The 12,816-nt window shown below is 40.2% G+C and overlaps 1 protein-coding gene across 3 annotated transcripts in view; it reads right to left on the bottom strand.

Annotated features, from left to right (window-relative positions):
* The window catches only part of FLT4 (fms related receptor tyrosine kinase 4), a 486,636-nt gene that overhangs the window by 122,489 nt on the left and 351,331 nt on the right, over positions 1–12,816 (bottom strand). The window lies entirely within an intron of this gene.

Here is a 12,816-nt window from a genome sequence, read left to right as displayed (position 1 = left end):
CATCATACGTAAGAGATATTAATCGGCCTTGAGTCTGAAAGGTGTTTTCCCATCCTTCAGCTATGCCAGCCCCCTGACCTTGAAGTCTCTGAGGATGCACTTCTTCAGACTGTTAGTTCTCCAAATAATTATCTGAGTCCATCGGAATCCAGCCCAATATGGGAATCATATCGATTGAATCCCCAAGGGGACTCATTAATAGACTAGGCGGGTTCAGCTCCAGCTCCTAAGAAAAAAAAAAAAGGCAAGCCTCTCTCAGAGGGACTGCTATTTGGCTCATGAAAAAAAGTTCCTCTAAGCAGAGTGCTTCTGCCGTCTTGAGTAGTCTTGTTTTCTTTACATGGCCTTGTGAGAGGCCTCCATTAGTTCCCTGTGTCAAACTCTGCAGTGAGTTCTGAACTTTTTTATGTCTAGCTTGACAGTTGTCTCCAAGAGCTATTGTTACCAATTCTTTAACAGGCACCTCGAGTGGGGCGTTGGTTCCACTCACTCAGGTACTCCGTGCATGTGACAAGGAGATAGCTACTATTCAATGAATCCCTCCACCCTTAAAGAATAGGTGTGGATTCCAGCAGTCTGCTTTGAATCGAATATTGGACGTTGCCACACATTCATTTAGCACGTGGTAACTTACAACACGGTTTTTACACCACACTGTACATTTACAATGCTTTGTTTAACCACGTTGTACATTACCACGCAAAACAGCTGGTAAATACTGATGTTTTTGTGTGCGTGTGTGTGTGTGTGTGTGTGTATATATATATATATTAACATTTCATTTTATTTTGTTCAAAATGTTACGTTTTAACACTACAACATCAATTCAAACTTTGTTTTTTCAATCAATATCTGTCTATCTATCTATCTATCTATCTATCTATCTATCTATCTATCTATCTATCTATCTATCTATCTATCTATCTATCTATCTATATATCTATCTATCTATCTATCTATCTATCTATCTATCTATCTATCTATCTATCTATCTATCTATCTATCTATCTATCTATCTATCTATCTATCTATCTATCTATCTATCTATCTATCTATCTATCTATCTATATGCATTAGAACAACCAGGGCGACATCTGGGGCAACAAATGGATATATGCACTATACAATGTGATGATCCAGGTGCATTATAGAGTGACAGGTGTTCTTCAGAAATTTGTCATATAAAGGCTGCTAAACTTTTGTTTGCACTTGTAATCAAGGATGCTGCATTTGCACATTTGCACATATTATTGCTGCTATCATCTGAATATTTGCACTTTGCACCCCGTCTCCCTCCCCTTTTTTTATCTTTTAACCCAATTTTTATGACCTATGAGATTTTAACTCATAAGCGTGAAACCGGGTTTCAGGGGAAAAAGGTGCAATTGTACACATTTTTTATGCTCGTTTAATGTGTACCGCTTTTTTACAGGTATTTATGTATTTAAGCTGTGCACATTGGTTTTTAAAAAAACGTATTCAGCGTTTGTCAACATTTTAACAAAAGGAATGTGGCCATAACCTTCAAATATATTTTCTATGTCTATTTGCTTAACTTTGCACGTGACATTGCACTAGCACTTTAAATGTTTGGTTTTCTATCACAGCATCATGTGATCAAGTCCTCTTGAAGGCCGAAACGCGTCATGGCGGAGGTGTGTTTTGTTGGATTCAATAAATAACCCTGCACTTATCTCATGGGTCCGTGTTCGTCTTTCCAGGAGGAATTGGGAGGTCTCAGACGAAGTTCCTTGCATATATATATATATATATATATATATATATATATATATATATATATATATATATATATATATATATATATATATATATATCTACTGGCAGTCGCCAGTAGATAGTTATAGTTAGGACCGTGTTTCCATAGGAAATCCGCAACATTCTATTTTGAATAACGTTGGCGCCGATTGATGAATCCTCGCGAAATTTTCAAAATAGGTGGGGCGCTCCACTCCGCTCCTACCCTGAAAGTCTCGGGGGGATTCGTCAAGCGGGGGCTGAGAAAAAGGGGGGGTCCCAAAACGTGTTTTCCCCATGCATTTTTCCATAGGACCTTTAGTCCAAGCTACATCCCGAACGGCTGAACAGAATTACTTGAAATTTGGCAGAGGTAGTCCTCAGGTCAGGGATGTGCCTTTTGCAGGTCTGGTGTAAATCTGGTCAGTATTTCCTGAGAAAATAGCATTTAAATCAATATATCTATAGGCGCGCTCCGAGAGCGTACGGTAAGCTTACCGTACGCGCACGCTGCCGTGCGCGAGCTTAATTCTGATTGGTGGTTACATGACTGTAAACATTCGAATCGGTCGAAATTAGGAAGTGTCGGCCGCCATTTTGTGTGTCTCACACTGATAAACAAAGGTGGAGAACGTGAAAAGGGGGCAACGAAGAGAGTTGCAGACCCCCTAGCGTTTGTCAGGGGGTCCAAGAAGGTCCCAAAAGTATGAAAAATACATTTTAATTTTTTTTTAAAAAATCGCGGGGTGCACGTACGGTAAGCTAACCGTACGCGCACGGCAGAAAAAAAACAATAAAAAAAATAGAAGTAAAAATCAAATTTAAGTGTTTATATATATATATATTCACTGAAAAAACCATAGGTTTCACACACGTTATAGTTAGGAATTAGCATTTAAAAAACCTTGCAAATTCACTTAAAAAAACCATAGGTTTCACACGTTATAGTTAGGTGGATATTTCACTCGTAAAAAAACAATGAAATTCCCCCGTTATAGTTAGTTGAGATAACTATAACTCGCGCGCCCGCAATCCTCTGCTCATGACGTCACATATTACATCATTCATGACATGATCAGTGGCATCACTCATGACATCACTGATGACATTATCCTTGTGATAGAGTGGCGGTCGCGCGAGTTATAGTTATCTCAAGAAAGAGCGCGGACCACTGTAGTTCATAAGCTGCAATCTTTATTCAAACTCCCAAAAGGATGCAGCAGCCATGACGCGTTTTGTCCCTCACAGGGGACTTGTTCACATGATATGCAATTTGGCCATGACAGGTTTCTTATATACGTTTCACTTTTTTTCTTTTTTCAACCATGTGACTAAAACCTTAAAGTGACATGTGCAATTTAAACAGGCAACAGATATAACAGTAGTTACTACTGCATGTCAAAGATCGTATGAGCAGCAATTATCGACATTTGTCAACCCAATATTAGTGGTTTCAAATACAGTACATAGATAACATAAATAACTGCATAAATGCATTTACTAGAGCAGCAAATCATATGAATAAATATATAAATAAATACATAAATAAATAAATATATAAATATATATCTACTATATTACAGTGAATACTAAAATGAATCCTGTTATCTTTGCTGCATGCGGTCCTGGTTTAAATACCTGACGCCCTCATAGATGCATGTCTATATACTGCATTAAATAATATGTATATACAATTGCTTCCTTTTATCTAGCTGCAGCAACTCATACTGTTATAACTTATATTGCCAGTTTCCTATTGTTCCTATATCTAAAATACGTGAAAAAAGTGACTTGTGTTGCACATCCCAATGTGTGCCAACTGTGCAAAACCAATTAGATCAAAGAAACGATTAAAAGAATTTATATATACAAGACGGATTAGGCGGCTTAATTCTACTCTGGTGTTGTTTTCACAGACTGTTATAGATGAGGCGAGATTATCTAAATAAATAAATATATAGATATATATCTGATCAAATAATCTATAAAAATCTAGTTACATTCATGGTGCAAAATAAAAGATTCAATTTATTATGTAAGACCCCAGATGTTTTTAAATGTATAGACTGGCATGTAATTCTTCCGAGGCATTTAACCCTTTGGGGTGCTTGGTATCGAGATTTAAAATGTATTGCATCTCCAACTTGCGGAGTGCCTTTTCCCAATCACCTCCCCTTTTGTTAATTGGAATGGAATCTATTAGATAGTATTGTAAATCCTTAGGGTTGCCAGCATGTTTTTCATTGAAATGGCGGGCCACTGGATATGCAGGATCATTGTTCTTAATGGCTCTTATGTGCTGGAGCACCCTTTTGTGGCCCTGCAAGATGGTACTGCCTACATATTTCAATTTACAGGGGCACTCTAGCACATAGACCACATGACCGGTTTTACAATTTAACGCCTTGTCTATCATAATTTCTTTTTCTCCAAATGGGGTCTTGTATTTAGTCATAGATATACCATGTTGGCAATTTTTTCAGGTTTTGCACTTATGAAATCCCAGTCGTTGAGATGACCATGTGCTTTTAGTTGGAGGGCCACATGGGTCATTCTTTACTAAAACTTCTTTCATTGATTTACCCCTACAGTATGTTATTGCAGGTTGTTTAGGGACTATGGTGCCAATTATAGGGTCCTGTCTAATCAAGTACCAGTTTTTCTTGATTATTTTTCTTACGGCACCCTCCTGTTGATTAAATGTAAGGATGAATCTAAATTTATCAGGTATGTCGGTGGTCTCCCTCTCCTTAGTTTTAGCTTTTAGAAGGGCTACTCTTTATTCCTGATTGCTTTTTACGAGGGCAGTTTCCAAACATTTTTTACTGTACCCCTCTCCCTGAATCTTCTTATACAATCTCCCTGAGCTTTGTGTAGGTCCTGATCATTGCTGCAAATTTGCTTAAGACGCAATAGTTCGCCATACGGTATACTTTGTACCAGGTATATTATATAACAGCACGGCCCACACGAATAGGTTTAGCAGCTGACCGTGTCGCTGCTGCTGTGGGAAAGAGCCCAGAGAGCCCCTGAGCAGAACCCAAAAGTATATTACCAAAAACGATGGTTGAAATGCGTCAGCTTTTGTGCAGAATAGATTTGTCATGCACAGCAGCTCTGGAGTGCATGGATAGTTTACCGTGGGTTTTGGTAAATAGCCTTTGGAATATATATATGTGTATGTGTGTGTGTGTGAGTGAGTGAGCATGTGTGTGTGTTTGTGTGATATATGGAGATGCACAGAATACAGCATGCTATTTATTACCACTGCTGAGTCAAAACTCATGAGAGGTGATGCCCCTCCCATCAATCGATGGTGGTTATGATTATATTATATGATAGCCGTTACATTTATTCTTGTGTATTTGTTTTAAAGACAGGTATTTACCCAAAACAAGGATATAAGGAGTTATATTTTTGTAGTGATTTAAAATCATATTAAAGGGGTCTCATGTCTGGAGAGGTGTTTCCATATGTAGAGTAATTGTAACATGTAGTCTGTGAGAGAGTCAAACAATTTTTTCACATGCCTAGATCATTCTTCTGTGTTAACAAAATGAAGTCTGACCTTTACTTTTTACATTTTTTTATTGATTCAATCCATGTCACAAATATATATATCATAGCAATTATAATCAAAAGCAAACAAAATAGTCAGTACAGTATCATTATCAATCATAGGGTAAATCCACAAAAACATCAGCAACAAACAGGTTATGCTCATATTATCGTTAAACAACCTAGAGCAGTTGATTATTTCATATAGTGTATCATAGCCTCCCGTATCTGAATCCCAAGTTTTTGCCGCTTGGCTGATTTTAAGGCATATAAACTATATTCCATATTAAAAATATGGTAACATTTTGCCCTCCACATCCCTAATGGGGGACCCTCCCTTTGGAGCCAACAAGAGGCAATACACAGACGCGCCACAGCTACAGCAATAAATGATAAATATCTAAATTTGTACATTGGTTGCTCATTTGAAATATTTGTACATATACCTAATAACATCATTGCCTTCGTTATTGATATAGAAGTTCCTGTAACTTCTTGCAGAAACAATTCTATTTGTTGCTTTAATTGCGACAGTGCTGAGCATTCAAAGAAAACATGCACACTATCTGCTCCATCACTATAACACCTGAAGCATTTACCATCATTATTTCCACCCCACTTCATCGTGCGTTCAGGTGTATGATATAAATCAAAGATGGTCTTATATGCTGCGTTTGTAAATTCGATAAAAGTAGTATTTTTCCTGCTATATCTATAGAAGTCTGGATCACCTCTCCATCATCCTCTAAACGCGCAGCCCATTTAAGATCATGAGCAGCCAAATCGTCCTTTTGAGATTCAATTAACATGGAGTATATTGCCCCTATCTTGGCCTTCCTTCTAATAGCCTCTATAATTGGAAGCGTCGTGATTCCCTCATACAGGTGATGTCTAACGAGATAATCTTGCAGTTGCAGATGCTTAAAAAAAGTCATGATGTTGAAGTTGATAACTTTCAACTAATTCCTCGAATGAGCATAACACCCAACCCTTGTATAAATCACCCAGAAATCAAATTCCCTGCATCTTCCAACACAACATCTTAAAGTCCCAGAATATTTCCGGAAACTTAACAGCTGACCCGAGTGGAGTATAATAGTTTAGTTGTGGAATATTTAACCACTTACATATCCTTTTCCAAGCCTTATAAGCTGAAATAATAACCTTAAACCTAGTTTTTTTTATAATAACTTGGCTCGGAGAAATTTAATAACACATTTCTAGCTTCTTTCCCTAGCAATAGTTGATATATTGAAGGAGCTTCTGCCTCTATTGCGTCTTCCCCTGTTAATAAAATACGCATATTTTGCAATAAACAAACATAATAGTAAAAACAAAGATTCGGAACCGACCGCCCTCCCCTGTTCAATGGTAGCATCATGTATTTAAAAGCTCTCCTGGCTTTACGTTGTCCCCAGATAAATCTGTTGCATATAGATTGAAGCCCTTGCAGCTGTTTGTTTGTTAACTCTAATGGCACTGCTCTAAAAATAATAGAGTGCTTTAGGAAGAACAATCATTTTTAAAACGTTTCGTCACCCAACTAACGTCAGATGCAAACACTCCAGGTGGTCTAACTGCTGCTTAACTGCTAGGGTTATGCTACCCCAGTTAACATCAATTAGTTCTTGTAGGGGCATTCTGATTTTTACACCAAGATATCGAGCTTCGTCCGTTATCCGACTCTCCCCGGGCAGGCCTAGTAAGTACATACTATCTGAGTTTTGGATGCATTTAGTTCATAACCCGACACCGCCCCAAATTCTTCAGCCAACATTTCTATCTCCCTTATAGCCTGTACAGAATCCGCAGAGGCAACAACAATATCGTCCGCATATGCTAGAACACGTATCTGGTAAGGCCCACATTCAAATGACTTTATCGTGCTGCTTTGTTCTAGCATCTGCACAAATGGGGCAATATATAGAGCAAAAAGTAATGGAAAATCAATGTTCCCCTATTGATACAAACTTGCTTGGATTCCAGCCCCATAACACAGATTCTAGCTCTCGGTGACTTATGCATACTTTTAATCAACTTAATAAAGTCTGGCCCGAACCCCATCCCACGCATAATACCCCACATAATAGCCCAAGATACGCGATCAAACGACTTCTCGGCGTCAAGAAATATTAGGCCCAACTTTTTATGATGCTCATTAGCAAAGTCAATAAGAGTAATGACTCTATGAATATGATTAATGGTACTTCTACCAGGAATAAATCCATGTTGAGACATTGAAACCAAAGGCGTAATGACCGCATTAGCCTGTTAGCTAAAATCTAGATCATTCTTCTGTGTTAACAAAATGAAGTCTGACCTTTACACTGTTATAAAAAAACAGACTCAAAGTGCATTTATTGGACCACATTTATCTTCAGCGCCATTTGTGGCAGTGAAAATAAATGTGGCTCAATAACACATTATTTAGAGCAATTGTCCTAATATTCTCCCATTTGCACATGTATTATTATAGTGTGAAGGTCAAATTCGAATTTATTACCTAAAGTACATCAAAAGTGACACTTTTACTGCCTCAAAGACTGCATGTAACAGTTACCTTACACATGGAAATGACTTTCCTAATAGTCATACATCTCTTGAATGCCGTTTTACTTTGCTGAACAAATTTAACCACTTATCTGCTGGGCCAATTCCCCCTCCTCCTGCATGCTTTCCCCACCCCTACCAGTGCCGAACCCTTTTTGAGCTATTTGGGTTAGTTAGCACTTAAGGCTGCATAACTTTTTTTCCATGTAAGATATCCACGCTAAATTTGTGCCCTTTTTCCAACATCCTGGGGATTGTAAAGGTGCCCATGGTTCATGAATTCCCCTGGAGGGGAGTGAGAAAATAGGAAAAATTTAGCTCAATTTCGAGTTTTGGGGGGAAAATAGGAAAAAAGTGCTCCGCATAAAAGTGTCTGTTTTCTATTCTCCTAAAAATAGCATCAGCGAACGGTTTGCTATAATAAAGTCATCATCTTCCCAGGTTTCTGAAACAGAAACCAGTGGGAAACACATGGGTGATTCAGGAAAGCTATAGATTTCCGAAATGTAGGCAAAATTCTGAATTCAGCAAGGGGTCATATATATAGATGCCTCAAGATTTATCCAAGGAAACTAACTGTTGAAATAAAGGAAAATTGAAAATGAGTAGGAAAAAACAGCCAACATTTTCATCTGTAACATTTTGTCACAAGGGTCGATTTTACAAAAGCAATATACCATTATGCCCTCTAGACCCTTCTGGTTGTGGGGATATATAGGGTTTGTAGGTTCTCCAAAAACCCAATGTGCCCAGAGCCAACAACTGAGCTGCACCATACAGCCGCTTTTCTTTGTGCACCGCGTATAGACCAATTCATATTGTGAAATATGTAGAGTGAAAAATGGGTATCAAGGCAAGCGATGTATTTCTGAAATGAGCACAAGATATGGAGTTTAGGAGCAGTGGCTATTTGTACATCTCTGAATATTTGGGTAACCATACTAGAATATGATTTAAAGGTTATTTTTCAAAAAGTCTTCCTTCTTGCACTCTGACTTATATTTGGAAGGCACAAATGCAGCAAAATCCAATTGGTAATAACAAATGTTCTACTATTCTATGCTTCCACATGCCTAGTGCCAGCGACAGGAAACAGCCCAAAATGTAACATGTACACATCACATCTTTCTACAGAAAATGAACCCTTTTTAGGTCTCGCCTAACGATTGCGTTTACGCAATCGCTATGCGAGACTCTAGTAAGAGGGGCTCCCAAAAGTGCTCCCAAAAGTGGATTGCATGGCGAGCACGCGCACAATCATCTGCATCGTGCCGCCATGCAATCCGTTTGGGGAAGCGCTTCAGCCCACTGGCGCGTGCACTGGCGACGGGCGTGCGGTTACGCGCACAATGACGAGCAGAGGCGCCATATGGCTTTCCTCTCTCGTCATGGTGCACGCACATCGCACACCACTCGCCAGCCAGCCTGCTTTCACTTTTGCGCCTCAGTCTTGTTTCACATGGTAAATGTTGTAGGCTTATGCTTCATGTGGGTAAAAATACCGAATCTCAGTGCTTTTCCTAATGTTTTTACCGGCCTGGAGTAAAAATTACAGGCCAGACTGGAACAAAACAAAAAAAACACAACACACAGTCAGGCGAGAACCCTACTTCTGTTGCACACCTGCACATTACATTGAATTTAGTTAGGTTTACCCCCATTAATTTTACCAGACAAAATACTAACTGAACACGCGGTATTGCCTTTCAGCATTGCTTGACTTGTGCTCGAGAACACTTCCTTTAAAGTTTCACTTTTGCTTTGCGGCTTCCTTATCTAGAGAGGACACGCCTTAACATGGATTGACAGCAGAACGTTGCTATAGGCTCGCCTGCACGGCTATCAGCTAGCCAATGGCCATGTAGCATTTGTAAACTTGGAAGAGGTGGGCTATAAACATGCAACTTCCTTGTTTAGAGTTTTGCTGCGAGTAAAGAAAAACAGCTTACGTTTCATAAAACACCGATCCGTAAAAATGAAAGAGCTAAACACCGAAGCAGCCGAAAACCTTTTCCTGGACTACATCGCGTACTATGAAGAAAGGTGGCTACAAGGAAAACTGTCCCCGTGCAACGAGGAAGCCACAAAGGAGAGAGCTACACAAATTTTACTGCCTGCTTCCTGCCTCTGTGAGGAATTCGGGGGCGATACCCTGTATAGTATTATCGCGACCTATTTACAGAAGCGTAACGACCATGAAGGGGACAGTTTGAAAAATGTGATGCGGGCTTTTGAATTTCTGGAGCTTGTGTCTGTCAACTTGTTCCTTTCTCCCGGGAGAAAAGAAATAAAATCGCTCCTTTTTATCCCTACTTTTTTCTTTTGTAACTGTTTCTTTTCTGTTTTTAACGCCTACTCTAGCAGTTTTCTGCCTTTCGCGCTCTTGCTTTGGGCCAAAGGGCCAGATTTCTTTTTCGGCGGTTGGGCCATTGTTTAACCGGGGCGACAGAGTAAATACCTCCGTCGCCCTGGTGGAGGTCCCGACCACTGAATATACATGCATTGGCATAGCCAATAGGTCTCGCCTTTGGGACCTTATACGTGTTTAGTTATGCAGCACAATATCCTTGGTGCAACAACATCAACTGTTGCATGGCTAAACACTTATAAGGTCCCAAACGCGCGAGACCTATTGGCTATGCCAATTGTGGAAATATGGATTTTTATGATCAGTTATGTCCCCTATCTTGGACCCCAACGGTTTCATGTATAAATCACAAGTACATGTATGTTCCCTCCAGTTCCAGTTATGAAGACGCAAATACATGTGCGTCCACCGTTAACATGTCCTCTTTCAGATCCGCCATGAATGGGCCGGATATTCCATTCCTAAGTACGAAAGGCCACCGGCTTTATATGGTTCACTTATGCTATTTTTCAGTCCAGGCGAGTAGGCCCTGATTCTGCCATCAAGCTTTTCCTGCCTTCTGCCTCTGAGAGCTCCAGTCTGAGCCTGCATCTGTATCCATGAACTTTGTCCTCATTCCCTGCGCAGCTAACAGTGCCTGACATCAGCTTGTTGCCTGCCAAAAACTGTATTTCACCTTCGAAATTATCTGCTCCGCTCCCTGCCCAATGCATTCCTGTCTAGTAGTTTAAGTAAACATCCTGCCAGCTACCGAGCAAAGGCCCGGCTTCTCTGTCTTTATGCAAGTAATTCATAGCCCTGTTACTATGGACGATTTCTGCCCCCGCATATTGTGTAGACACTTAGACGCTTGTACACGCACTCACAGTCAATATAGTCAGTATAGAATAAGGTTCTACTCCGAGAGACCTTTCTTTTTGGATAACATAGTTCTTTAAACATAGGATGTTAGATATGATTTGGGATTAGGTTGACATAACCCCAGACTTTTGTCTCCACATGAAGAGCTAAATGTCAAGTCCCTTTCTCCCTCTAGCCCCACGTCAGTTACACGTCATGCTCGAGTTGAGCACAAGTAAGGCAAAGTTCCAGTACAATTCCAGCAGATCACGCAACCCCCTCCAGGTATCCACCCACACATGACAAATTACCCATTATCATCAAGTGGACGCCCACATGGACGCCCACCTTCACGCCTACTTACACGCCCACATGCTCTTATCTCATTCTCTCTTGCTCTTTTGCTTACGTACAATTGAGAAATGTATATATACTGTACTCTGTGAATAATGTTTTGAGAATATTTGAGAATACTTTTCAGTCCCTTCCAGATCCTTTTTTGGTGATGGAAATATTCTCCCTTTGACTCGAGTTATTGGAATAAAGCCCTTTTAGAACCTGATACCACAGACTCAGCCTCTTGCTTTATGCATGATCTTATTGATATTATGAAATTATGAGAGCGTGATATTTTATTTACCACATAATGGCGCCCGAACAGTTTAATCTCTTTCCCCACACGCCGGAGATGAAGGTCCAGTTTTGCCCCCTTCCATAGCCGTGATGGACTTCAAGCGCGCACGTCGCGGGTCTTCCCGCCAACTCCCTCAGGCCAACGAAGGGGACAGACTGCGACCAGGCATCCATACGAGGCGGTGAGGAACGCAGATTGTCCTACCCAGAGCCCACCTGCGAGAGAGCTGTGTCCGAGGTATACAGAGGCCCACCAGATTCCGAAGTTCCGAAGTATCCAGGTCACGAGTAGAGTCCAGTCCAGTCCAGTCCGGTCCAGTCCAGTCCAGTTCAGTTCCGAGGCCTTCCGTTCCGAGCTACCCGGTGAGTACCATTGCCGGGGAGGCGTTCTGACGTGCACATAGGTTGTGCCGGTCAAGACGGGTTTGGGTACACAAATCCGGTCTGCACTGTTTCAGCAGTGTATCTGTACTGTTTAGCAGTATATCTAGTATGTCTAGTATATAAAATTCAGAATCACCTAGTTAGTGTCGAGTATTATGCTAAGTGATTAGTTCCCAATGGCCATCATTGTTGTTCGTTAAATGTTAAATGTTTTAATATGTTTTAAAAATTGTGGTATGAATGAGTGTTCATTATTATGTTTATCGTATTTAATTGTGTTCAAGTCCAGGTATTAAGAGTAAGAATAAAGTAGCAAGGTTTAAAGATGCCGCTCTTTTCAAAATTAAGACAGATCAAAACAAGAAAAGGGGTACTCAAAAGAAGCTGTTCCCATTCCACCTAGGGACACTCCAGGGTACTTTATGTATCATAAGCATGGCCTAGATGCCGTATTATTTCTTGATTTATGGGTGGACTACACCAAGGATTTACCAGAAAGTCAGAGGTGGCCCGCAGTTGGGACATGGGATGCAGATTGCATCATGAGAGTAGAAGAAGAATTATGGAAAAAGATAGCCAGACAGTAACAGAAAGATGCCATTGAATTATGGCGTAAAGAATAGCATAGACGCACAGAGTAAGCGCTCAGAAAAGAAGAGAAAAGTAGGGAGGATTCAGACAAAGCCCGAGAAAACGTGTTAGTTGAGGAAGGTATCCGAGTAAAAGCA

Source organism: Triturus cristatus, chromosome 7 (assembly GCF_964204655.1).
Source record: "Triturus cristatus chromosome 7, aTriCri1.1, whole genome shotgun sequence".
Lineage (NCBI taxonomy): Eukaryota > Metazoa > Chordata > Amphibia > Caudata > Salamandridae > Triturus > Triturus cristatus.
This window is presented reverse-complemented; position numbering and strand designations above follow the sequence as displayed.